Here is a 23224-nt window from a genome sequence, read left to right as displayed (position 1 = left end):
CCAATTTCACGGTGGTTTCTATTTCTTTCAAAGCGACCCTTTGGATCAGCTATCTCCACGGTCCATTCTCGCTTGGCCCAGGCTAGCCTGGGCTAGCCCAGGTTCTCGGCCAGCAGCCTGGGAGCAAGAAGCCTTGCTCAACCCCAGCTCTGAGCTGGAGGAGCGCGCTTTTTATTTTCAACTCTCAGCCTTCCTTCCCCCTCAGGAGTCACCTGCCATGTTTCCTCCATCCTGAGATGCACATTTGCGTTTTCACATTCTTAACATCTCTGAACTGGTTTGCAAATTTCACGTCACGGTCCCATGGCTGGCAGTCCCGGCGTCGTTGTCACAGCCTGTGCTGTCAAACATCCAAAGTGCCAGCATCGGAACTCGTAGCCCGGGCGCAGAGAGCTGAGAAGAAAATTGGGTGGTAGTGCAGAGAGTTTGAAGGGGGAGACAGATCATGCAAGAGTCGCCGTCAAGGCTACTTTCTCTCTCTTTTTTTTTTTGTCAAGTCTAAGAAACACGTCTGTCCCCCTCTCCTCCCCATTTTAACATCTCTGAGGTCAGGATGCAGCTTTCCAGCAACGGCCTCTTGTATTTGATAAAATACGGTAATTGGGAAGCAGTTGATGACCCTCCGGCTTTAGCCATGGAGAGAACGGGAATTCGCCCTCTGAGCCCAGCAGTGATTCCGAGAGCCGGACTCTGAAAGGGACTACGTCTGTGACATCCTGTAACCTGTTCTTTTCATTTGTATCTTCCTTTTTGTGTCTGCCCAAGAGTGTTATACAGTAAAAATCTATATCTAAACAAGTCAAAAGGAGCTCTTTCAGTAAGAATCAAATAAAACCCGAAATGAGAAGCAAGCGCCGTGTCCTATGCGATGGGTTCGTGTTTTCTTTCTCGGTGGCGCAGGTTGACACGGCGCCTTGCAATGGGGGCATCCCATCCCATATTGAAGAAATACGGTAACTCACCGGTGTCTGGGATGCTGTCTAAATGTTGGAAGTGCTCTGTCTCCATCTCTTAAGTGAGGAGATTGAGGCTCTAGAAGATTCTTGCAGGTGCCCAAGGCCAGTGTGTTAGTGAACAGCAAGCAGGGTTGGAAACAGCCCCTCTCTTTGCTCGCCCGGATGCCCCACCTCGCCCAGGCTCTCCCACCTGGGGCTGGTCCTGGCAGCTGCGCTCCACGCAAAGTTGTGTTGTTCGGCGGGGGGTACTTTAGTAAAACCCACCGGCTGGCCCCGGGCCCTTGGATGCCCACACGGCTTTCAGGGTCGAGGCTGCTGTGAGCAGGGCTTGTCCTGGGGGACCACCTGGTGCCACGGTGCACCCAGGCCACAGCTCACCTGTATTAGCTGCCTGGTGATGGGGAAAGCGGGTCAGGCCCACCTGCGCTTAGGGCCCAGTCCTGCCACCGACCACCTGTGTGGCCCGTCGCCTGCTCCTCACGTAGAAACATATCGAGCACATACACAGGGGAACACATGGACTTATACACCAAGCCGCACACAGACAACCATGGACAGGCACAGAAACACACAGATGCACGTGCACGGACGCGGTGCGTCCATCGCTGCTGGGGTACCACCCACAGAGTGCGCTCAGTAGATGTCTAGTAAATTAATGAATCAGTGAACTCGTTCAGTGGATACATTTCTAACTCAGTTATGTGCTCACTATACTAGACGCCGGCGGAAAATCCTCAAACACACGTGTGTTAGGTCAGAGTCCCCAAAAGCACGTCCCCAAGGTGACAGGCAACTGTCAGCCTTCATGGGCTGGCGACACCGAGGTGCTCCTGGCAGGGCTGGCCTGGGAGTGGGGGAGCGGGACAGGACAGGTCGGGGAGGAGGCCGGCGAGGGGCCCGTTTCAGGCCCGTCGCAGCCTCAGCCTGATCCTGCGTTGTCCGTAACTTGCACGATGAACACGTGGTGCCCAGGTAAACGCTCTGGGAAGGAAAAGCATCTTAACGAGATTGCCCTGAATGTGGAAGGAGCGGGAGAGGGGATTACCTGGCTGTGTCTGTTAGCATCATCAGGAGCCCTGGAGCCTCAGTTTCCCTTTTTATACATGTGTGGTGACCCGGAGGCCTGGCCCGCTGGGCCTGCCGTGAGTTCAAGTGGATGAGAGTGCGCACGGACACTCTACCTTTATCAGTGCCCAAGGCTGCCAGCGTCCGCACACAGCTTCTTTAGGGTTGGTTAGAGGCCCGTCCACAGTGTTGACTTAACCACATTCCCTCTGCCCAAGGTGAGGTGGCATTAAAGTCCGATGGAGACAAAGCGCCAGCCTCTGGCCGAGCCCCTCCGCTGTGCCCAGCTCTGCCGGTCCCCCCCAGGATCTGCCCTGCAGCCTGGCTGCCCCCTCGGCTTCTTGTTAACGAGAGGTGAGCCTCCGGCTGCGGGCAGGAAATGACTTGCAGATGGCAGGTGGGCCAAAGGCAGCTAAAAATGGGCCAGAGCAGGGGTCATTTAAACGCTCAAGTAGGAGGAGAAGCCAGAGCTGGCGCGGCCCAGGCCGCAGCTGAGCAAGCAACGGGCAGGAAGTGTGCGCCGGGCGTTTTTGGACTGGACGATGTCTTTTTAAGGGGAAATGTCAATCGCCTTTGAGAAGAAGACTCAGGCCTCCAGGAAGGGCCGAGTGTTTCCCGGGCCAACAGCCTCGGGCTGCGCACGGGCTGAGCCAAATTGGAGCCTGGCTCCTCCGTTAGGAAGTCGGGGGCCGTGAGGAGCCCCCGGATGGGGCTGAAGAAGCTTCACTGGGACCCCTTCTCTCCCTCCCTCACCTCACCCTCTCTCGTTCTTTTTCTTTCTTGCTGTCTGGCTTTCCTTCTCTCCGTCCTCCCTCCCTCCCTCCCTCTCTACCTGTATTTTTTCTTTTACCAAATGTTTATTAAATGCCTGCTAGGCACTGGGGATTCAGCAGTGAATAAAAAGAACAAAAAACTCCTGCCTTTGTGGAGCTTACATTTTAGTGGGAGAGATAGACAATAAAATAAACAAGTAAAAATAAGCTTTAAAAAAGTGCTACGGGTAAGGAATATGTCAGGAAGGGAAATGTAGTGTATGGGCGGGGGTCTGCAGAACTCTTAGCCAGGGCAGCCAGGAAAGGACAGCGAGGAAGTAAGAGCACTGGGGTGGAGGGGGCATTCCAGGTGGAGGGCACAGCAGGTACAAAGGCCCTGTGGCAGTGATGTGCCTGATGTATTTGAGGAACAGCAAGAAGGCTCAAACTTACCCAGTTCTGTTCTCTGGACTGTCACAGAAGCGTCCTCTTTGTCCTACCTGCTTCCAGGTTCTCTCTCTGACCCAAGGAGAGTCAGAGCACCCACTGCATGTGCGATGCTGCACTCCATACTGGAATCCGGGGCGGGGGTGGGGGGGCCAGGGTATGGACTGTCCCCGTGGAGGTTACAGTCTAGTCCAGATATTAAAAACTGGCCACTCGTGGGCTCACCTTGACCAAAAGGCTTGTTTGGTTTGGCTAACACTGAATGTTTTTTTTTTAAAGATTTTATTTTTTTTCCTTTTTCTCCCAAAGCCCCTCAGTACATAGCTGTATATTTTAGTTGTGGGTCCTTCTAGTTGTGGCATGTGGGACGCCACCTCAGCATGACTTGATGAGTGGTGCCATGTCCGCGCCCAGGATCCACACCCGCGAAACCCTGGGCCACCAAAGCAGAGTACGTGTGAACTTAACCACTGGGCCACAGGGCCGGCCCCAGAGTGGTTATTTTATTTTTTATTTTTTTGGTAACTTTTCATTTTGATGTAATCTCAAACTCACCGAAAAGTTGCAAGAACCGTGCATGGAACTCCCGTGTGTTCTTTCTGCAGACTCACCAGCTGTTCTGATTATGCCTTGTTGGCTTCATCGTCCGTGCTCTCTCTGTGTAGACGGCTCTCTGTCTATAGACAGCTCCTCTGACCCACTGGAGAGGAAGTCACGGCCGTCAGGCCCTGTACCCATAAACACTCGGTGCGATGGAAGCAACCTGAACGTCTGTCGAGCAGGTGAATGGGTAACAGAAATGTGGTCTATGTGTTATACACAACGGAATGTCATTCAACCTTGAGAGAGAGGGGAACCCTGCCCTTGGCAACAGCATGGGTGGACCTGGGGACGTTCTACCGGGAGAAATGGGCCAGACACAAAGGGACTAATAGTACAGGGCGCCACGTATCTGATGAGTCCCGAACAGTCACACTCGTAGAAGCCGCGAGCAGTCAAGGGTGCGGAGTGTCAGTTACGCAGCTCGAAGGAGTCCTGGAGGTCAGCCGCACGGCATGGAGCCCGCCGTTAACAACGCTGGCCTGCGTCCTTAACAGTTTGCTCAGAGGCTGGGTCTTGGGTTAAGTGTTCTTCGCACAGGAAATAAATAAAGAGCCGGGAGGAAACTTTGGGAGGTGGTGGCGTGTTGACGGCATGGATGTGGGGCTGGTTTCACAGGTGTGTGCTTATTTCCAGACTCGCCCCGTTGGACACGAGAAACACGTACAGCTTTCTGTATGTCAGTCACCCCTCGAAAAGTGGTTGAGAAAATCCCGTGGTTTGCAGTTTCTGAGAACAGGGACGTTCTCTGACACAAGCACAGGGTGCAGATCAAACTCAGGAAGTTCACTAGGATCTAATCCATTCTAGTTCTGGTTCAAAATCTATTCCAGTTTATGTGCAAATCTCATCAGCTATCCCAATAACGTCTTTTTAGCTCTGTTTTCTCTCTTATGGTCTGAGATACATTGAAGTTTTTTCTTCTGACAGGTGGCTGTGGCCGAATGTCCTTGCTCCAAATGTGCGACATAAATACAGAAGCAGCGATCAGAAGACTCACAACCAGTAATGGCACAGGGCCGACGCTGAGGCCCGGTGACCCTCTGTGCAGGATCGCCCCGGCCCCCCAGAGCCTGCCAAGGTCGTGCGGCCTGCGCTCCCCGTCCCACGCCGGCTTCTTCCTCTGCCCGGGGCAGCCCGGGACCCCACTGGGAGGGCTCCGAGGAGCCTGTGCGGGTCCACCAGGGCCCGGCCCACGCACGCTTGAGGGTGGCGGGGCGGATGTGGACGTCTGCGAAGTAGTTGATTTTAGTTCTGATCATTTGATTAAGCTTGTGTCTGTCTGCTTTCTCTCCCCCAAAATTACTATTTTCCCCTTTGTAAGTAATCAATAATTAGTGGGGAAATACTGTGAGATGACAAATATCCTGTTCCTCCAAAAGTCTCTGCTTGCTAGTCTTCAGCGTCTGTCAATGATCGAACTCCGCCATTCCTAACATATTTGTTAGTTGGCAGATATATTAGTCGGCAGATATAGAGTTGGCAGAGGGAAGCTTTCTTTCAAAGAGAGTTTTGTCTTCCCCCCATTTACTTATTTGTTTTTTCCTTTATTCCTATCAGCGTGGCCTGGGCATTTCGTCCATGGAGCATCAGGGGTCACTCCAGCAGCTGGAGGGAGAATGCGTGGGGTGGGTGTACCGGTCAGCTCTTGCTGCGTAACGAATCGCCCCAACGCTGGTCTGTAAGTTTATCGTCTCTGCTGGTCTCTGTGGCCGAGGTTTTTGAGAACAGCCCAGTGGGGCGGTTCTGGTGTGGGGTTTCTTGGGGTCAAGATGCAGCCCTGGAGGCTTGATTGCAGTGGAGGCCCCGCTCACGTGGCTTCCACGTGCTGCTGGCTGTTGGTGGGAGGCCTCAACCCCTCTCCACAGGCTGCTTGAGCATCCTCACGGTGTGGCGGCCGGCTTCCCCCAGAGCGAGTGTCCAAGAGAGGCAGAGCCAGGTGGAGGCTGGCCTCCCAGGACCCACCTTACAGGCGGTACCCATCGCTTCCACACCTTCGATTGGTTAGAAGGGGTGGGAGGCTGCGCCCCACTGAAGGGGAGGAGAACCGGGCACCACATTTAAAGGGAGGAGGTCCAAGAACGTGCAGGCACGTGTGGGTTCCTCAAAAAGTTCAACACAGACTCACCTTACAGCCCAGATATCCCCTCCTTTGTGTACACCCAGAAGAATTGAAGGCAGGGAGTCAAATCCTTGTCTCCCTGTGTGTTCATGGCCACCCTAGTCACCGTATCGTAAGGTGGAGACAGCCCAAGTTTGAGCCCAAGCTCAACCGATGAATGTGGTCTATCCAGACAATGGAATATTACTCGGCCGTAAAAAGGAACAAAAGACTGACACACGCGACAACATGAATGACCCTTAAAAATCTTATGCCAAGTGAAAGAAGGCAGTCACAGAAGGCCACAGATTGCGTGACCCCATTTATAAGAAATGTCCAGAATACATGAATCCATAGAGACGGAAAGTAGACTGGTGGTTGCCAGGAGCTGGGGGAGATGGACACAGGGAGAAACTGGTCTGGGTTTTTCCCCAAGGGAGACGGGAGCATTCGGAAACTGGGCAGGGGTGGCGGTTTCCAACATTGAGAATGTGCTAAGTACCCCTAACTGATCGCCCCAAAATGGTCCATTTTATGTTACGTGATTTCACTCACAAATTATTTAAAAACAAAACAAAACAAAACAAAACCCACGACGGTGGGCAGGACCGAGCTCCGGGAGCGAGCTGGAGCCGCTGCCGTCTGTCAGAGGGGAGGGGATGCGGGGGGCTGGAGGGAGCTTGGGGTGGGCAGCGAGGATTTGGAAGGCTGTTACTGCCTGGGCGGTGGGGTCAGCGGGAGAGGAAAGAGCAGAGACGCCCCAGCTTCTGGAGGACTGAGTGCATGGTGGGAGCACAAGGGCCCCCAGAAGCTTCTGGAAGAAGAGCGATGAGCTGTTTGCGTGTTGGGTTTGTGATGCCTGGGGGCCTCCGGGGGTGCTGCTCATGTGAGCATCTTCCAGCCAGTGAGTCAGACAGAGGGCTTGCTGGCATCCATCTGGAAGAACCGGCCACGTGTCCTGGGTTCCGCCACCAGCCCTCCCGCCACATCCGGGTTGAGCCCTGAGGTCAGGGTGGCCGTGTCCTCGCCTGGTGGCAGACTGGCGAAGGAGTGTGTGCGGGGTGGGGTCCGGGTGGGGTTGGGGTCCTGGAAGCCGCGGGGGCCGCAGGGGCTGTGCTCCAGTCTAAGGCTTGCCCCCGAATCCTCGAGCTCGGCGGAACCGAGGGGAGCCCCCCCTCGAGTTTGTAGGATTTGCCTCCATCTGCTTCTCCTTTGGGGCTGGAACCCGGCCACATGGGTTGGACAGGGCCCCTTCCTTACCCCTGACGGGGGCTCAGAAACGCCACGGAGGACACCCAGGGGCCAGAGAGGCCGTTTGGGGGTCAGGGCGGGTGACGTTTTAACCAACAGCGAGCCCACGGATGTTAGGAGCCCGAGCGACATTCATTATAATGTGAACCCCGAGTCCCCAGAAAGGGTTCAGTTCCCTCATTTAAGAAGGTGGGCGAGCGCACGACGGAATCGCTGTGGCGAGTTTTGGGTCTATCCCAAGGTCACGGACTTGGGCTCGGGGCCAGATGGACTTAGCGTCACGGCTCCCTGTGCCGCTCACTAGCGCCTGACCGCTCCTTGCCTCGACTTCCCCATCTGCAGAATGGGACACCGTTGGCCGAGCCCCGCCTGGTCCTGCTCCCAGCCATCGTCTGGGGCAGCGATGATGCTCCCACTTTGTCATGGGGAGAAACTGAGGCTCGGGGCGGGGGGTAGGGGGGTGGTCCGTGGGGGGTCTCGAGGGCCGGGTTGCATCCGCCTGATTTCGAAACTCACTCTTTGTTTCATTTCACGCTCAGCCTCTCACAACACATGTACTTTTCACAAACACATTTTCAGGGGTTTCCTTCTTGAGACGGCCGCAGGGTTTGGGACCTCACAGAGCCCAGGGGTCCTCGGCTCCCGACTGTCAGGATTAAGACGCCTTCTCTTTGGCTTCCGGACCTCATCAGGGTCGCGGGAAAGCCCAGGGTCAGGAGAGGGCAAGGGAAGGGGTCCTGGGGCGCAGTGCCATCGGGAGAGCTGGCCGTGCACCCAGGCCCGGCAGGCACAGGGGAGGGGGGGCCGCTCCCTGAGGGTGAGGGCCGTGGGCAGCGGGCAGGATGGAGCATGGTGGGGCGATGAGCAGCAGCAGCCATCGGAATGACCCTGTGTCCCCACAGGCCAGTGTCCGCAGGCCTGGAAGGGCCGACGCAGGAGCCCCAGGGGCCGCACGGGGACAGCAGGCCAGGCTCGGTGGGCATCCCAGGGCCCTGGCCTCCTCACACTGGACCTCACGAGGACAGGAGGGGACCCTGATCCCTTGTTTTCCAGAAGCCAAGCAAGCGTCCCTCTTAGGGGCCAGGCCTGGATGGCCGTGGACATCTGGAAAACCTCACCCCATTTCCCAACCTCCACTGACTGGCCCAGCTGACGGGACGGGCCCGGGGGTGCGGGCAAGAGGACTTCCCGGCAGGCGAGCCGGGCGCCAGGGCATGTCAGGAATGTCCCATCGGATGGCCCAAGGGACAGCTGAGAGGATATCTCCCTCGGGTTCTGTGTGACGTGACGCCAGACAAGGAGAGGATGGGCTGGGTGTTCCGGAACCTTCTGCGTGGCGCACGAGGCCCCCTCTTAGGCCTTCTCGCCAGAGCCCAGCTGCTTCACGTCCGGACACACCCGAGCCCCTTTCTGCTGGGGGCCTTCCCTGCGCCTTGCCTTGTCTGGGATGCTCCCCCAGCCCCTCACCCGCCAGATCTCACGGAAACGTTCCTAAACTGGGTCAGAGCCCCAGCTAAGCAGTCAGTCACACGGTCTGTGTCCCCGGCGGGCAGGACCGTGTCGGCCGGCTCCCGTCTGTGTCCGTGCCTTCCTTGTACCCGGCAGAAGCTCGGGCAAGACTCTGTTGAGTAAATAGATGGATCTTTGGAATCCCTGGACAAGGGGTTTTTCTCTACAAGTGTCTCTCCTGCTGTAAATGTGTTCAGACACACGTGGGTGACAGAATTCCTAGCTCGCCTTACATATATTTTTTGAAGTTTTGAGGGAAAAGGAAGCAGAAGGACCTACGGTCCTAGCGGAAGCAACCGTGAACACTGCAGTGGAGCACTCTTCCCAGCTCTTCAGCCGCTCTTACACCTTCAGAGGTTTGCACCCTGGGGTGGGCATGGCTGCCTACTGGGCGGGGCTGGGGTTGCTAGAATCCTGTGTCACTCTGAAGAACGAGGCGAACAAGCTTCCACTGAGGCCTCGGGTTCCCACCCGTGCACTAGGAGCTGTGGTGCAGGATCCTGCCTGCCTTGATTTTCTTCAAGAGAGCGGGGTGGGAGCCGGCCCTGTGGCCAGGTGGTTACAGTTCTGCGCACTCCGCTTCGGTGACCTGGGTTTTCTTGTTTGGCTCTCAGACGTGGACCTGCTCCACTCATCAGCCACACTGTGGCAGCCTTCCGCGTACAAAGTAGGGGAAGAGTGGCACGGATGTTAGCTCAGGGCGAATCTTCCTCACCAAAAAAAAAAAAAAAAGGGCAAAAGATCTTTAAAAAGAAAGAGTGGGAGCCAAAAACGGGGACGTGTATCAAAATGCAGATTTCTGGGCTTTGCCGATTGGGGGGGTCGGGGCCCATGACAGGGAGGGGCTCAGAGGAGCTCAGGCTGAGGGATGGCCTGTGGCCTCTTTATGGGAGGGGGCTGCAAATCTGGAACCCTGGGGTGGGGAGCCCCAATGAACCACACACAGTTGGCCTCCCCCTCAGTGCCTTTGCCCGAATGGAGATAACTGGGCGTCGCGGGGCCCTCCCTGGCGCTCAGAGACACGGAAGGGTTTGGCTCGTCCACTCTCTCGTCTCCAGCCAGGGCTGGAAAATGTGCGCAAGACAAAAAAGAACTGAAACAAACAAATGTGAAAAAACAGGGGAAAAGCGTTTCCAAAGAGGCTGGAACCAATTTTGGGGTTAAACCCAGCTGCCCGCACAGATTCGTTTCAGCTTCCCAAGCGTTATTCTATACGATTTATTGCCTGCTGAAGCATTTGACAACTATCGTGTGGACGGTTTCCGTTCATTCTGGAAAGGCATCTTCTGCTCTGGGGAGGTCCTACCGGGAGCCAAGGAAATCAAAAACAACAACAACTGGTTTTGATTTGGAAAAACAAAACCCACAAGGAGACAGAAGGGTAAAACAAAGGCTGATTTCAAAAGGAATCTCCGACCGCTCTGGAATGAGTCACCCCGGGGCACCGCTGGAGGATCTAGGTTTGAATCCTGCTGTGTGTTCTGGGGCAAATTACTTAACCTTTCTGAGCTCCTGTTTCCTCATCTATAAAATGGGGACAGCGGCCGGGCCACCTCACAGGAAGGTCGTGAGCACTGACTGAGGGTGGGCAGGGCACACGGTAAACACTTAAAAACGGCAGCAGTGACTCTGATCGTAAAATAGACGCGTTTTGAACCAGAAATGACTCTCCCTCACTATGCTCGAGGCCTTGGTTCCCACCACAAGGGCTCCAGAAGGAAGTGACCACAGCGGATTCGAGTTCTGGACGTGGAAGTGACTTCTCCCAGAGGAATCGAGTGACGCTCAAGAAAGGACGAGGGACTCATCTCTTCGAGGCTCACAGGAAACAGAGGCGAAGTTTTCTTTTGAATCTAAAAGAATCTTTTCATCTGAGACAAAAGGGGACCCTCCTTCAGAAAAAAAGTGGTTTGCAAACCTCACAATAGAGTCGTTCTTTCTTGACCACGACCAAAAAAAATCTTGATTTAGCCAATTCTGCAATGCTAGTTGGAGAAAAAATAACTTTCCGTGAGCTGGTCCTGAGGCAGCCGGGATGCGGGCGTCGGGACACGGCTTCTGGAAAGCTCGTCAGAGCCGGAGAAGAGTCCTTGCCCATCGGGGCAGTTGGGAGGGAGGGCTGGGTTTTGCTGAGACTGGGAGGAGGGGGCTGCGGCCGGCAGGGGGCCCCGCCTTGCGCATCTCCAGGGGGCCCGTGTGCGCCCTGTTCCGGGGGCCCGTGTCAGCGGCCACCGTTCCTGTGGGATGTGATGCAGGGGGAGCCCCTTGGCCTCGGCCCAGAGCTCCCGGGGGTCGCCCGACAGGCCCGAGTCTGGCTGGCTGGGCCAAGGCCCCTGCGGGTCAGAGCACAGAGAAGGGCCCCGCCGCCCTGGGAATCTCACCAGCATCCGGGCACCCGGAGGCCAGAGGACCAGAGAGACGGGGTCAGGAGGCCAAGCGAGCACCATGAGGTCAGCCTTGGCAGAGCCAAGTGGGGAGGCGGAGCAAGTGCGGCCGGGTCAGCAGGCCAGGGCAGCCTCCGGGCTCCGGACCAAGCCACGGCCGGGCAGGCAGGCCGGGGCAGCCCCAGGGATGCTGACTGGGCCACGGGGAGCCTGGACATGGGTAGGGAGCTGCCTCCCGTCCCGGGTTCCTGACAGTGATCCAGGCTGTGGCCACTGCCTGAGGACACAGGCCACTCACCTTGGCTGTGACCTCGGCTGTGACCTCAGCTGCCTCCTGTCTGGGACGGGCAGGGGAAGGGTCAGAGGGGAAGCGGCGATGGCTGAACAGCTGGGACGGCCAAGTGTCTGGGGAGGCACCTCGTAGCTGCAGCTTGTTAGACTCAAGGCCGGGCTTAGCACAGGCCCGGAGGGGCTCGGGATGGGGAGACCCCCAAATTCCCAGAACCTGCCCTGCAAGACAAGGGGAGCTCAAAGGGGTGGCTTAGTCCCCCCACAATATTCATTAGCCCCTATGCCTCGTGTTTTAGGTTGAGTCCTCCAGATGCAGAGCCTGAGGCAAGGATTTGGTCCAAATAGTTTACAGGGGAGGTACTCCCTGGAAGCACGAGTGAGGAGTGGGGAGAGGAGGCAGGGTGGGGGCAAGACGATAAAGAGAGCGGTCCTGAGCAGGCAGCCTGCTGGGGACCCCTGAGTCGTCCCCCATGAGGGGCAGGGAGCTGGGATTTATACACAAACACTCATCCTTCCTTGCTTGAGGGCTGCACCTGGGATGTTAACGCCTCCACAGGTGACCAACCATCCCAATCTGCCTGGGACTGAGGGGTTTTCCAGGCTCTGGGACTTTCGGTGCTAAAGTCAGCAATGTCCTGGGCAACTGGCAAAAGTTGGTCACCCTACTCTCTGACCCTTCTGGGGGCCCCAGTGCACACCGAGCTTGCTCCTGTGGCTGGAGAATGCCCTCAGACAGGGCACTGCAGGTAGGAAGCCATTGGCATGAACCACGATGGTGAATTCAGAAGGGACATGAGCAAGGGGCATCCCAGCAGCATTTGCTACACCAGACCAGTCACCCCCATAAACCTGGGATGGACCCACCCCGCCCATACCCTACCTCCTGCCCCCCGTTATTCACCAGCCACGGCCCTCCAGCCAGCCGTGATGTTCCACAAACACTCCCAGCACCTCTGACCTCAGGGCCTTTGCACCTGCTGTTCCTGTTGACTGGAAATCTCTTCCCCAGACATGCCCACAGAAGAATGTAACTCCCATGAAGGAGGCTTGTTGGGTATGATCAGTGTGGGCTTCCCAATGCACAGCTCAGTGCCTCGCACGTACTGAACATCTATCCACTAAATAAATGAAAGAAAATGATCTAGAAACAACACTAAGTAGGAATAATGGTCTCAAATGAACCTGGAGACGAGACTCCAGGCCTTTCCACCCATAGAGATCGCCTCCTCCAAAGGGAATCAGAGAATTCTGAAACAGAGACGCCGAGAGAGACTCAGGGCTCCCCTGCCCCTCTGTGGCGGCCGCCTCTGCTGCCGCGAGCCCTGCGAGCCTCCAGTGGTCCCCGTGGTCGTCAGAGGAGGCCTGGCCCAGGGCCGGGACGCTCTGGCGCCTGCACTTCAGAGAACACACTGACGCAGAGCCCCATAAATAAAGCACATGTGTGGTTTCGCCTTCGTGGAAGCAGGGGTGGGGAATCCAGACCTGCACCTCATTGTCCTCATGAGGGGCCCAAAGGACAACCTAGGGATTCGGCTTGAAGGCCGCTGGCTCGGGGTGTGCGGGGATGCAGCACAGGGACAGATGCGATGCTCTGAGGAGCTGAGACCAGAGCTGCTCCAACGGCAGCTGCACACCAGTCGGCAGCTCGATGCAGAAGGTCCGGGTGGAACCGGGGCCTCTGCATTTCTAACCAGCTCCCGGGAGGTGCTGATGCTTCTGGTCCACGGCCAGCACTTCGAGCAGGTGCATTTGGGAAAATCTCCCTTCTCTGCCTGAGTCAGGAGGATTTTGACAATCTGGATGCAGTTTCCATCAGCTCAGCAGAGGTGAGGTGCAGGAGAGTGGCGGCAGAGGTCACCAGCAGTGTGACAAACAAGGCAGCTCTCCTGTAAGCTGCTATGACAAGGAGTCTCCCTAATACACAGGCTTCAACAAGATAGACGTTATTTCCCTCACAGTCTAGAGGGAGGTGACTACTGGTGGGGCAGCTCTGACAGCTTCAACACACGGTTTTTGTCTCTGGATCCAAAGTGGTTGCTCCAGCTCCTGCCATCATGTCTATATCCCAGATAGTAGGAGGGAGGAAAAGGCAAAGGGGCCCATGCCCATTCTTTTTAAGGGCTCAATCTAGCAGTGGTGCATACCGCTTCTGCTCACACTCTGGGGGCCAGACACAGTTAGTGGCTGTTTCTAGCTGCACAGGAGGCTGGGAAATGATCAGTGTTTTGCCCAATGAAAACCGAGGCATTCAAGCATTAAAGGAAGAAGGGGGCATGGGCATTGCTGACATTTATGGGAAGAGAAGTTATTATATCAAAACCATAAAGTTGACATTGTATGAATAATATTCCAACGACTTTACTAGATGGAGGCTGCCCGCCCCAGCCAGGTAAGAACAGTGTGTGGTAAGTGGAACGATGGCCCCAAAGATGTCCATGTCCCAATCCCCAGAACCTATGAGTATGTGACCTTACATGACAAAAGGGACCTTGCAGGGGTGATTAGGTTCAGGCCCTTGAGATGGGGAGGTCATTCTGGACTACCCCGTGGGCCCAACGTCACAAGGGTCCTTATAAGAGGAAGGCGGGAGGCTCAGAGTCAGAGAAGGAGATGTGAGGACAGAAGCAGAGTCAGAGCGACTCGCATGCAAGAGGGAGGAAGGTGCCCCGAGCTGAGGAATTTGGGGCCCTGGGAGGACGAGCCCCGCTGGTGCCGACACCGTGATTTCAGCCTGTGAGCCTCGCCCCGGGCTTGCAGCCTCCAGCGCTGGGAGGATACACAGTCGCGTGGCCTCAAGCTGCTCGGTTTGGGGCCGCAGGCCACAGCGGCCACAGGAAGCTAACATGCTGTGTAGACCACCTGCCGGCTCCTCTGGGCCCTACCCCCTTGAAGCAAGTTCCCGGCGCCCTGGGTCCTTGGTTGCTCCCACAGGTCCTGCTGAGCGTGGGGCTGAGCCCTGACTTAGACCAGGCCTTCGGGGGTCTGCAAAGACCCCTTTCTGGAGCCACCTCCACCTGGAACGGACTCGCCTTCCGCTCCCGTCAGCAAACGACGGCAACCGGCAGCCCAGACGCCTCCCGGGCCCACAGGGCTCGAGCGTCGCAGCCTCGAGGAAACACGGGCAGCCTGGGCCTTGCAACAACTGAGGAATCGGAGGGAACACCAAAGCGGGTTCAACCCATCCACTGTTGCCCCCGTGCTGGGGGCTCCGCCTTCTCTCCTCTCCTGTTCTCTGAGCGCCTGGTCTCAGCCGGGTCGGCCCCAGCAGCATCACCCCCGTGCCGGGCTCCCTCCTTGTGGTGGCCGCTCACGCCAGGTGGTACCCAGCTGCCCCCAGCTCCCCCTTCCCCTCACAGAGGGACCCTCAGTTCTGACTCTGAAAAGGCACTTTGCTCTCCTGCCTCTTCCTGGACGGTTTCTGGTGGATTTTACAAATAAGCACGCTTTTGACAAATAAGTAACATGGATCGGGACTTCTCACGTTGGGAGCTGTGCCCGACGCTTGCCAGCCTGCGCGACTCTGGGCTTCACGACCATCCTTCAGGAGGAGGACGTTCCATGCCCCCCGGCCCCTGTCACAGGTAGGGGACGGGGTGGAGAGGGTCCCTGCTTTCCCAAGGTCACCTTGCTGGCTCGAGCGCAGGTCTGGCCGGGCACCAGTCTCCGCAGTGTTCCCTCGCCTGCTCGGGGCTGTTGCAAGAGCTGGCTGCAAACAACCGCGGCCTGAACAGCTTGTCCCCATTTGCTTCCAGAAGGGTGGCCCTCAGGGTCCCCCAGGGCCACCTCCCTCTTTCCTGAGGGGGAAGATAAACGGTGCTGGCGCAGTGGCTCTGAGGCCGGGACCAGCAGAGCGACTCCTCCTGTGCTGGCCGGCCGCCCGGCTCTGGGGCCAGGACCGATGAGTCAGCAGCCCCGGCCCGGCCCGAGGCATCCTTTCCAGGGGCTGTGCGGACCGAGAGGGGCTGCAGACAGCACCACCTTTGAGCCGCAGCCAGTGGCCCTCTCCCATCCTCTTGGAAACCAGGAGAAGCCGGCCGTGAGCCCGGTGCTCAGACTCAGTTTCTCACCAAGGAAATGGAGAAATAGCCTGGTTCCTGCCTCCAGGTGCAGGTGAAGACCGGGCGAGACAGTGGCAGAGCTAGTATTTTGGAAACCCACTCCCTCCATTGGACACGTTAGTAGAGACACGGCAGCCGGCCAGGGGAGGAGGGGACGTGCAGAGGGGGCCGCCTGCAACTCGTGCCCTGCCGTCCGGGAGTCTTCAGTGTGGCCAAGAAACAGACAGGCCACCAGACCATCACAGATGAGCCCAGGAGTCCTAGAGTGCCTGGGTGTTCTGGAACATTCTGTGGACAGGGCGGTGAGGGGTGGGGGAGCTACAGCTGGAAGGATGAGGGGGCAGAGAGCAGGCCAGTTCTGGGGAAGGAGCCATTGGAGACGGGAGCCAATCAGAATCCTGGCTCACCGCCCCACCCCCACCCCCCCACCCCACAAGCTGCAGACTCTGGGCAGGCTTTATCTCCTCGGTTCTTCACAAAGAGCTGGAAGAGGCTGCTCAACTACAAATGGGGATTTGAGGCCCTGGAGGGAGTGACTTGCCCAAGGGCACAAAGCCGGGACCTGATGGAGCCTTCCCATGACAGCCTGTGCAAAGGCCCAGGGGTGCGAGGGAGCTGGGAGAAGTGGCAGGGCTGACAATGAGTCTATGAGTGGGCGAGGGGCAGGCTGTGGGACCTGAGAGCTCCCCTCCTGAGCCTGAAGGCAGGGGGACGGTGATGAGAAGCTGCAGAGGGTCAGAGCAGGACAGGAGGCAGAGGACGCAGACTCCTTCGGCCCCCGTGGGCAGCTCTCCTGCCAGGAGCCCATCTGTTCCCTGGTGACCCTCCTACTCCAGGGCTGGCGGGCATGGGGGGCCGCCTCGCCCCCTGGCGCTCTGCCGGGGCCCTCTCCTCCTGGACTACGACCATTTGGAGCAGGGCGGGGACACTTCCTCCGGGAGACAAGGCCGGCCAGGCCTCCCTGGCGGCCGCCTTCAGGGGCCGCTGTAGCTTGGGAGCCCGGCTCTCTGGGCCTGGAGACAACGGAATTTTTCTGAGGATAAGTTAGCTCGCGCCCCTGCAGATGCCGGGGTTTAATCCACGTCGAGGCCCTCATGGCGTTTACAGACGAGCTCCCGTTGGAGAGGCTGCGGCCTCACACGGCCCAGGCCGGCCCGGCGGGCTCCGCTCTGCTGCGTCCTGAGGCCTGAGCTTGCACCAGCCCTGCAGCAGAGGCCCTGACCTGGGGACCGGGTTGACCTCCAGAACCTCTCCTAGACGTTTTTGCTCAGGGGTCAATTTGGGAAGAACTAAAATCTTCCTGGGTCCCCCCCGTCCACCCCCTTAATGATAAAAACACTGAAAGTGGACAGGTTGGTGGTGTTTACCCTACTCAGGGTCATGCAAACATCAGTACAGTCAATTTTAGAACATTTCCCCAGCCCCAGAAGAAACCGTGGTCCCTCAGCCGTCATCGCCAATGCCCCACCTGCCACCCCTGCCCCGGCGGCCTCTCTCGGACCGTCTGTCCCTGTGGATGCGCATGTTCTGGACGCTTCCCGTACGTGGACTCAGACACCCTGTGGCCTTCGTGACCGGCTTCTGTCGCTCAGCGGGTGTTTTTAAGGCTTGTCCACACCGAGGCACGTCTGAGCGCTTCCTTCTGCTTTACGGCCCGTGCATCACCCCTCTGTACGGACAGATCCCACTGTGCCCTCCGCTCCTCAGTGGACCGACATCCGGGCTGTGTCCGCGTGTCAGCTGGTGTGAGCGTCCGTGTACCAGTGTCCGCATGAACCTCAGCTTTCAATCTCTTGTGCGGACACTTACAGGTCGAGTTGTGGGTCACACGGGAACTCTGTGTAATCTTCTGAGAGACAGCCATGCTGGGAAAATGTAGACTTTTATAACTGATGCGACCTGTTTATTAAGAAAATTCACTGACGCTTGTTGAGGGTTTACTGTGGGCCGGGGTGTCACATGAATTATCTTGTTTCGCCCCCACAACAAGCTTACTTGGTGGGTACTGTTCTGGTCTCCATTGTCCAGGCCAGGAAGCTGGGGATCAGAGAGGCTGAGTCACTGGGGAGGGCAGCCCAGCAGCCCAGCTCATAAGTATGGAGCAGAGATTTGAACCCAGATCGCCGGGTCCCCTCTCTCCTGATGGGCGGCCTCTTCTCCAGTGTCAGGAGCCGGGGCTCCCTGGTAGACACAGAAGTGCTCCTTTTGGAGAACCAGCTTGCAGCGAACTGCACCCCACTGTGCTTTTCTCCCTTTTCTTCCCCAAAGCAACCTCGACACGTGTCTGCAGATGAGTGGGTGTCGCCATCTTGCCTGACTCATCGGAAGCAGTGGCTGCCAGCACTGAGCTGCTCCAGACTCCGGCTGGGGGGGCAGGTTAGAACCCAAACTCCTGGCCCCCAGAGACTCTGATGCTGTCTGTTGGGGGTGGGGCCTGAGAATCTGCATTTCCAGCAAGCTCTTGGGTGAGGCTGGTGCTGCTGTTCTGGGGACCCCAGCGTAGACCCCAAGAAGTCCGCGGTGCCGCGGCTGGTCCTCAAAAGGAGTGCGAAGGGCTTCAGTCCCTACTCGGGCAGGTGCGTGTTTGAGAAATGACTCCTGCCTCCCTCGGGGACCGTTCTGGACCCCTGCCTGGCGTTCTGTGTAGGATGCCTGGACAGGGCACGCATTCAACTGGGAGGAAAAGGAGGGCTGCCAGGAGGCGGTGTGCAAGGAGTCTCACAACTTATTGCCCTGGTCCTTTGGACACACAACGCGCGTGTGTGAATGGATCCTGGCGCTCTGCCGCCCCCTGGTGGTGGGCGATTCTGCACCCCGTCCCTGGGAGGGGCCCCTGGTTGCTGACTGAAGCAGGGGTGCCAGCTCCCGCGCCCCAAGGCCAGTGTCCTCACACCTGCTCTTTCTTGGGAGCCGACCTGCTATCAGTCATTTGCACCTTAGCAAGAGTAAGGTCAAGCCCTTTATTCTCCACTTAAATCCAGAAGCCATCCCTGAAGGCCAGGGAGGCCTAGCCCTTGGCTTCAAGTTTCATGCACTGAGAAGGACGGGGAGGCCCTTCTGAGAACCCTGGAGAACAACTGTCCCCCCTGAGCCTGGACCACGGAGAGCCTGGCCGAGGCCCTGCCGCCCAGCCCTGGGCGCCCCCCTGGAGGGGAGGATGCCCAGTTCGCACCTGCCTCAGAAGACGGTAACCTCTGATTCCGAGACTCGCCCTGCGCTCGGCCCTGTTGCTGCGTCTCCCTGCACACTGAGAGCAGCCCTCCAAGGTCCCGTCCTTATTACGGCCACGGCCACGCAGGGCAGTCAGGCTAGGGTCTTGCTGCCTTCATAACCGGCCACTGAAGTGTCTGAAGGACATCCGAGGGGAGAGGCCAGTGGCCTGTTGGCTCTACAGACCCGGAACTCAGAGGGGGCATGGGGTGCCCCGCACATGGGTGGCACTGAAAGCCACAGATGGGATGAGCCCTCCTGGTGGGGGTCCAATGAGGAGAGAAGAGGCCCAGGGTCCGGCTGTGAGAGGGGACAGGAAAGAGCCAGGAGGACATGCCAGGAGGGAGGGGGAGCGTGAGGGGTGAAGATTGTAGGTGCCGACAGATAGACGCCAACTGGAAGGGCATGGTCGATAAGAAAAATCCATTTGATCAACCCCTTTGCCGGCCGCAGTGCAAAGCCAGCTGGCCTTGAGGAGGGGCCCAGGGACACAGACCAGGGCTGCAGCCTTGGGGTGGAATTGAACTCAGTACCTTCCGTGTCCTTTTGCTTGAAGGCCAATTTGCAAGAGAATAAATATAAATCCTAGGTATTGGGGTGAATGGTGGCCTGAAAAATGATAGGCCCACATCCTAACCCTGAGCCTGTGGACGCTACCTGATTTGGAAATAGGGTCTCTGCACGTGTGATTAAGCCAAGGGTCTCGAGAGGAGGTCATCCTGGGTCATCCAGGCGGGCCCTGAATCCCGGGCCACGTGTCCTCGTAAGAGAGAGATGAGGAGAAGACACGGACGCCGAGGAGAAGCCACGTGAGGACGGAGGCAGAGACGGGCGGGACGTGGCCGCAGCCAAGAACAACCCGGGGCCACCAGAAGCTGGAAGAGGCAAGGGAGGATTTTGATTAGAGCCTCGGAGGGAGTGTGGCCCCCGCCGACAGCTCGATCTGGGACTTCCCTCCTCCAGGACTGAGAGAGAATTTCCTCCCGCTGTTTTAAGCGCTCAGTGGTGACTAATTCCGGCAGCCCCAGCAGACAGCAACGCCTATATCTATGCCAGTGTCCGTCTATACAAAGACTTCTATATGCACGGATAGATATATAAAGTAGACATCCTCCCCTGTGTATACGTCACATGTCCTGTACAATAAGGGCACAGGGTCAGTGTCAGTGTTTCTCAAAGTGTGGTCTCAGGAACCCCGGCACCAAAATTGCCTGGGGACCCTGTCAAAAATAAAGATCCCCCGGCCACTCCCAGACCTGTGGGATTTGACTCCCTTGGCGGGGGGGTGTGCCCCGAGTGGGCGTTTTCAACCAGCTTTCCGAGTGATTCCGATGGACCTGGAGGTCGAGGCTCCAGGGGGTCCCCGGACGTGGCCATGAGGATAACTTGAGGGCGGGTGGGGAAGAGTCATCGCAGGAGGGCAGGCTGTTCTGGGTGAGCCGAGGTCGCCAACGTGTCTTCCTCGAGGCCGCTTTGTGCCTGGGCCCAGCTGTTTGGGGTCACGGGGACCCAGCCCGCCCGGGCGCAGCTGCTCGCAGGAGGAGCCAGGAGCACAGGGGCTGCTGCTCGCACAGCGCGCTCGGCAGCTGCCCCGCGTCAGGCTGCCCCGGGAATTCCGGGGCCGGGGAAGCGCCGGGGCGCACATCCCAGGCGCAGCTGGTGCGGTGGGCCGCAGGGCCATCTGGAAGTCTCCGGGCCTCAGGGAACACTTATGTAACTGTTTTGGAGGGGAAGTGCTGACGCTGGCTTAGCTCGGGGGCCGAGGACAAGCTGAGTGTTCCCCACACTGGGCGGGGGCCGGGGTGGCACCTCTGGGCAGGTCCCGGCAACAAGGACCGTGCCCCGCTCCTCCAAAGTGCTCCTGTTGTCAAGGACGGATGAGCAGAGGAGGGGACGTCAGCTCTGCGGGGGCGTCTGCGTTGCTTTGTGACCCACACTGCTCAGCAGAGGGCTTGGCACATGGTGGGGCTCAACAGATGTTTGTTGAATGAATGTACGCACGAACAGGGTTTCTGCCAGCGAGGAGGGATCCGTCTCAGGCAGGGGGTCCTAAAGCGGGCTCCCCGGGCCAGCAGCGTCGGCATCTCCTGGGAGCCTGGCCCCGTCTCTTAGTAGCTGGGAGACTTGGAGCAAGTCTCTTAAAAGCCCTTTGCCTCAGTTTCTCTGTCTGCAAACCAAGGACAGTAATCATGGTGACTTCCTCGTGGGTGTTGTGCGGATTAACGTGTTCATTTCCGTACAGTGCTTACAGCAGTGTCCGGGATGCGGTGAACGGTAAATGGGGGCTGTGCTGTCTTACTACTGCTACTATTATTACTACCACCGTTACTATCACTACTGTGACTACTATCACCAATATCATTACTCCTACCACCACCACTATTACTATTGCTACCATCATCACGACTGCTATTACTATTATTACTGCTACAATTATTGCTACTACTATTATTGCTACTACTTTTAATACTATTGCCATTATTCCTATGATTCCTACTATTACCACTGCTACTAGTAATACCGTTACTATTATTACTATAATCACTGCTGTTACTATTATTATCACTGATATTACTATCATCACTACTATTGTTACTTCTACCGTTAATACTATCACGACTATTACTGTGATTGTTACTACTATTACTATTAATGCTACTAGTGTTGTTACTACTACTATTACTACTAACATCATTATTGCTGCTATTACTAGTGTATTACTGTTACTGCAACTTCTATTAGTATTACTATCATTGTTAGTATTACTACTCCCATCATTATTACTTTCAGTGTTACTACTACTGGTACTATTTTGTCAAGGCAGAAGAACTCTGTTCTCCGAGTTCCTTCGAGGAGGGGCAATGGCCGCTCGCCCCTGCTGACCGAGTCCTGGGCTACGGGAGCAGGGACTCAGCTACAGGTCCCTCACGCTGCAGAGCCGGGCCCCGCGGGGGCAGAGTCTCCGGGTCGGGGAGGCCGACAGCGGCGCTGGCTGGGGCTGGGCCCAGCGCCCCCCTCCCCGGCGCTCCAGGAGAGGCTGGTCCATCCCCTGGGAGTGCGGCGCCCCCACACACCCCCACCCCCGCGGAGGCCCCAGATGGTTCCGGAACGTCAGGTACCAGCGCGCCACGCCTGTCTCTCAGGCTCACATTTGAGAAGGCTCTGGGCCAGCCTTCCGTCCTTCCCCAGCAAACAGACGGGATTTGTGGCGGAGGCTGCTTCAGTGGTTCTTCCCTCCCGGAATCCTGTCTCCTCGGGGCCAGAGATGAGAAAAGCCAGCGGCCCAGGGCTGGGGGGGGCGGGGGGCGTGTTTGGAAGGCTGGGAGGGAACGCTGCTCGCCCTCCCTGGACGGGCCCGGGAGCCGCTGGCAACGTCAGCCCCGTCACACTGTGGTTTGCTTTGCACGTGTCTGTGGGAGCAAATATATTACTGAACTTTTAGGATTCAGAACGTAACTCGCAAACCCAGATTTAATCAATGGAGCAGACGCCTCCTGGGGACAGGCTCCCGACGCCGAGGGCTGAGCCTGGTGGCAGCTCCTGGGGGAAGAGGACGAGGCCGGACCCAGGGCCGTCCAGTCCCAGCACTGAGAGCTCCCCGCCCTGCGCTGACCAGCCAGTGACTCTCCAGAAAAACGCAAAAACGACCTCGGTAAGAGGCGTGGATTTGATCAGACAGACGTGCATTTTCAAGTGTGGCTTTCCCTAATCGTCGTACTCGCACGTGGTCATTTATGAACATTTGGGGAATGGAGAAAAGTCAAAAGAGGAGAATCCCGTGTTCAGAGGGGACCCCTGTTGACCTTGAGTGAATTTCCTTTCAGTCTTTTTTCTGCACATTTTAAAACACAGGTAACACCATCCCGTGCATTACATTTTGCATTTTTCAACTTACTATGATGAAGATTTTTCTTTCTCTCTCCCTCCCCAGCCTAGAGTTCCCTGGACTGACAGACACCACCCGGGCCCAGTTCTCGGAGCCAGATCCCCCGGAGGCCGCTCTGCCTGCCTACTCCCTCTGCCTGAAGCCCGTGCACCCCCAAGTCCTATGCCTGTTGTCACCTCAACATCTTGCAACCCACCCACTTCTCCCCACACCCATGGCCACCACCCTGAGCTGCGGCCCGGCTCAGAGGCAGACGGAACGCTTTAGAAATAACTGGCCGCAGGCCTCACCAGGGCTGGACGATGCCTCCCACCTGGTTTCCGTCTTCCCTTCTGGGTCCTCCAAGCCATTTTCCACACTGTCGCCAGATCTCACTTTCAAAATGCAAGTCTGATCACAACCCCCACGCCCCCTCCCCAGTTAAACCTCCAGGGCTGTAGCCTATTGCTCCTATCAGATTCCTCCTCCAGGAAGCCTTCCTGCCTGCACACACAAGCGCCTCCACCCCATGGCACCCCAGGCCACACGCCTCTGTTCTGCAGGTGTTTGCGGGCCCCTCATCTGCCCTCTGCAACTAAATGTCCCACAAAAGCAGGAGTCACGGCACCTCTGGGAACCCCTCTGTCCCGGGACACCCTGAGAGATGCACCCTGAAACGGCCTGTGTCCACGAACACGATGTCAGAGCAGCCTTATAACGCGCCCGGTGGCGGCA

The 23224-nt window shown here is 57.4% G+C and overlaps 1 long non-coding RNA gene across 1 annotated transcript; it reads left to right on the top strand.

Moving 5' to 3' along the window:
- The first annotated feature begins 3825 nt into the window (after window positions 1–3825).
- Window positions 3826–5201, top strand: LOC138923392 (uncharacterized). Its single transcript, XR_011436939.1, has 2 exons — window positions 3826–4002; window positions 4751–5201. It is a non-coding gene; the product is annotated as an uncharacterized lncRNA (long non-coding RNA).
- Window positions 5202–23224: the final 18023 nt, after the last annotated feature.

This window comes from Equus caballus, chromosome 3 (assembly GCF_041296265.1).
Source record: "Equus caballus isolate H_3958 breed thoroughbred chromosome 3, TB-T2T, whole genome shotgun sequence".
Classification (NCBI taxonomy): Eukaryota; Metazoa; Chordata; class Mammalia; order Perissodactyla; family Equidae; genus Equus; species Equus caballus.
The sequence above is the reverse complement of the archived record's forward strand: the minus strand, read 5'-3'. Positions and strand labels throughout refer to the sequence as shown.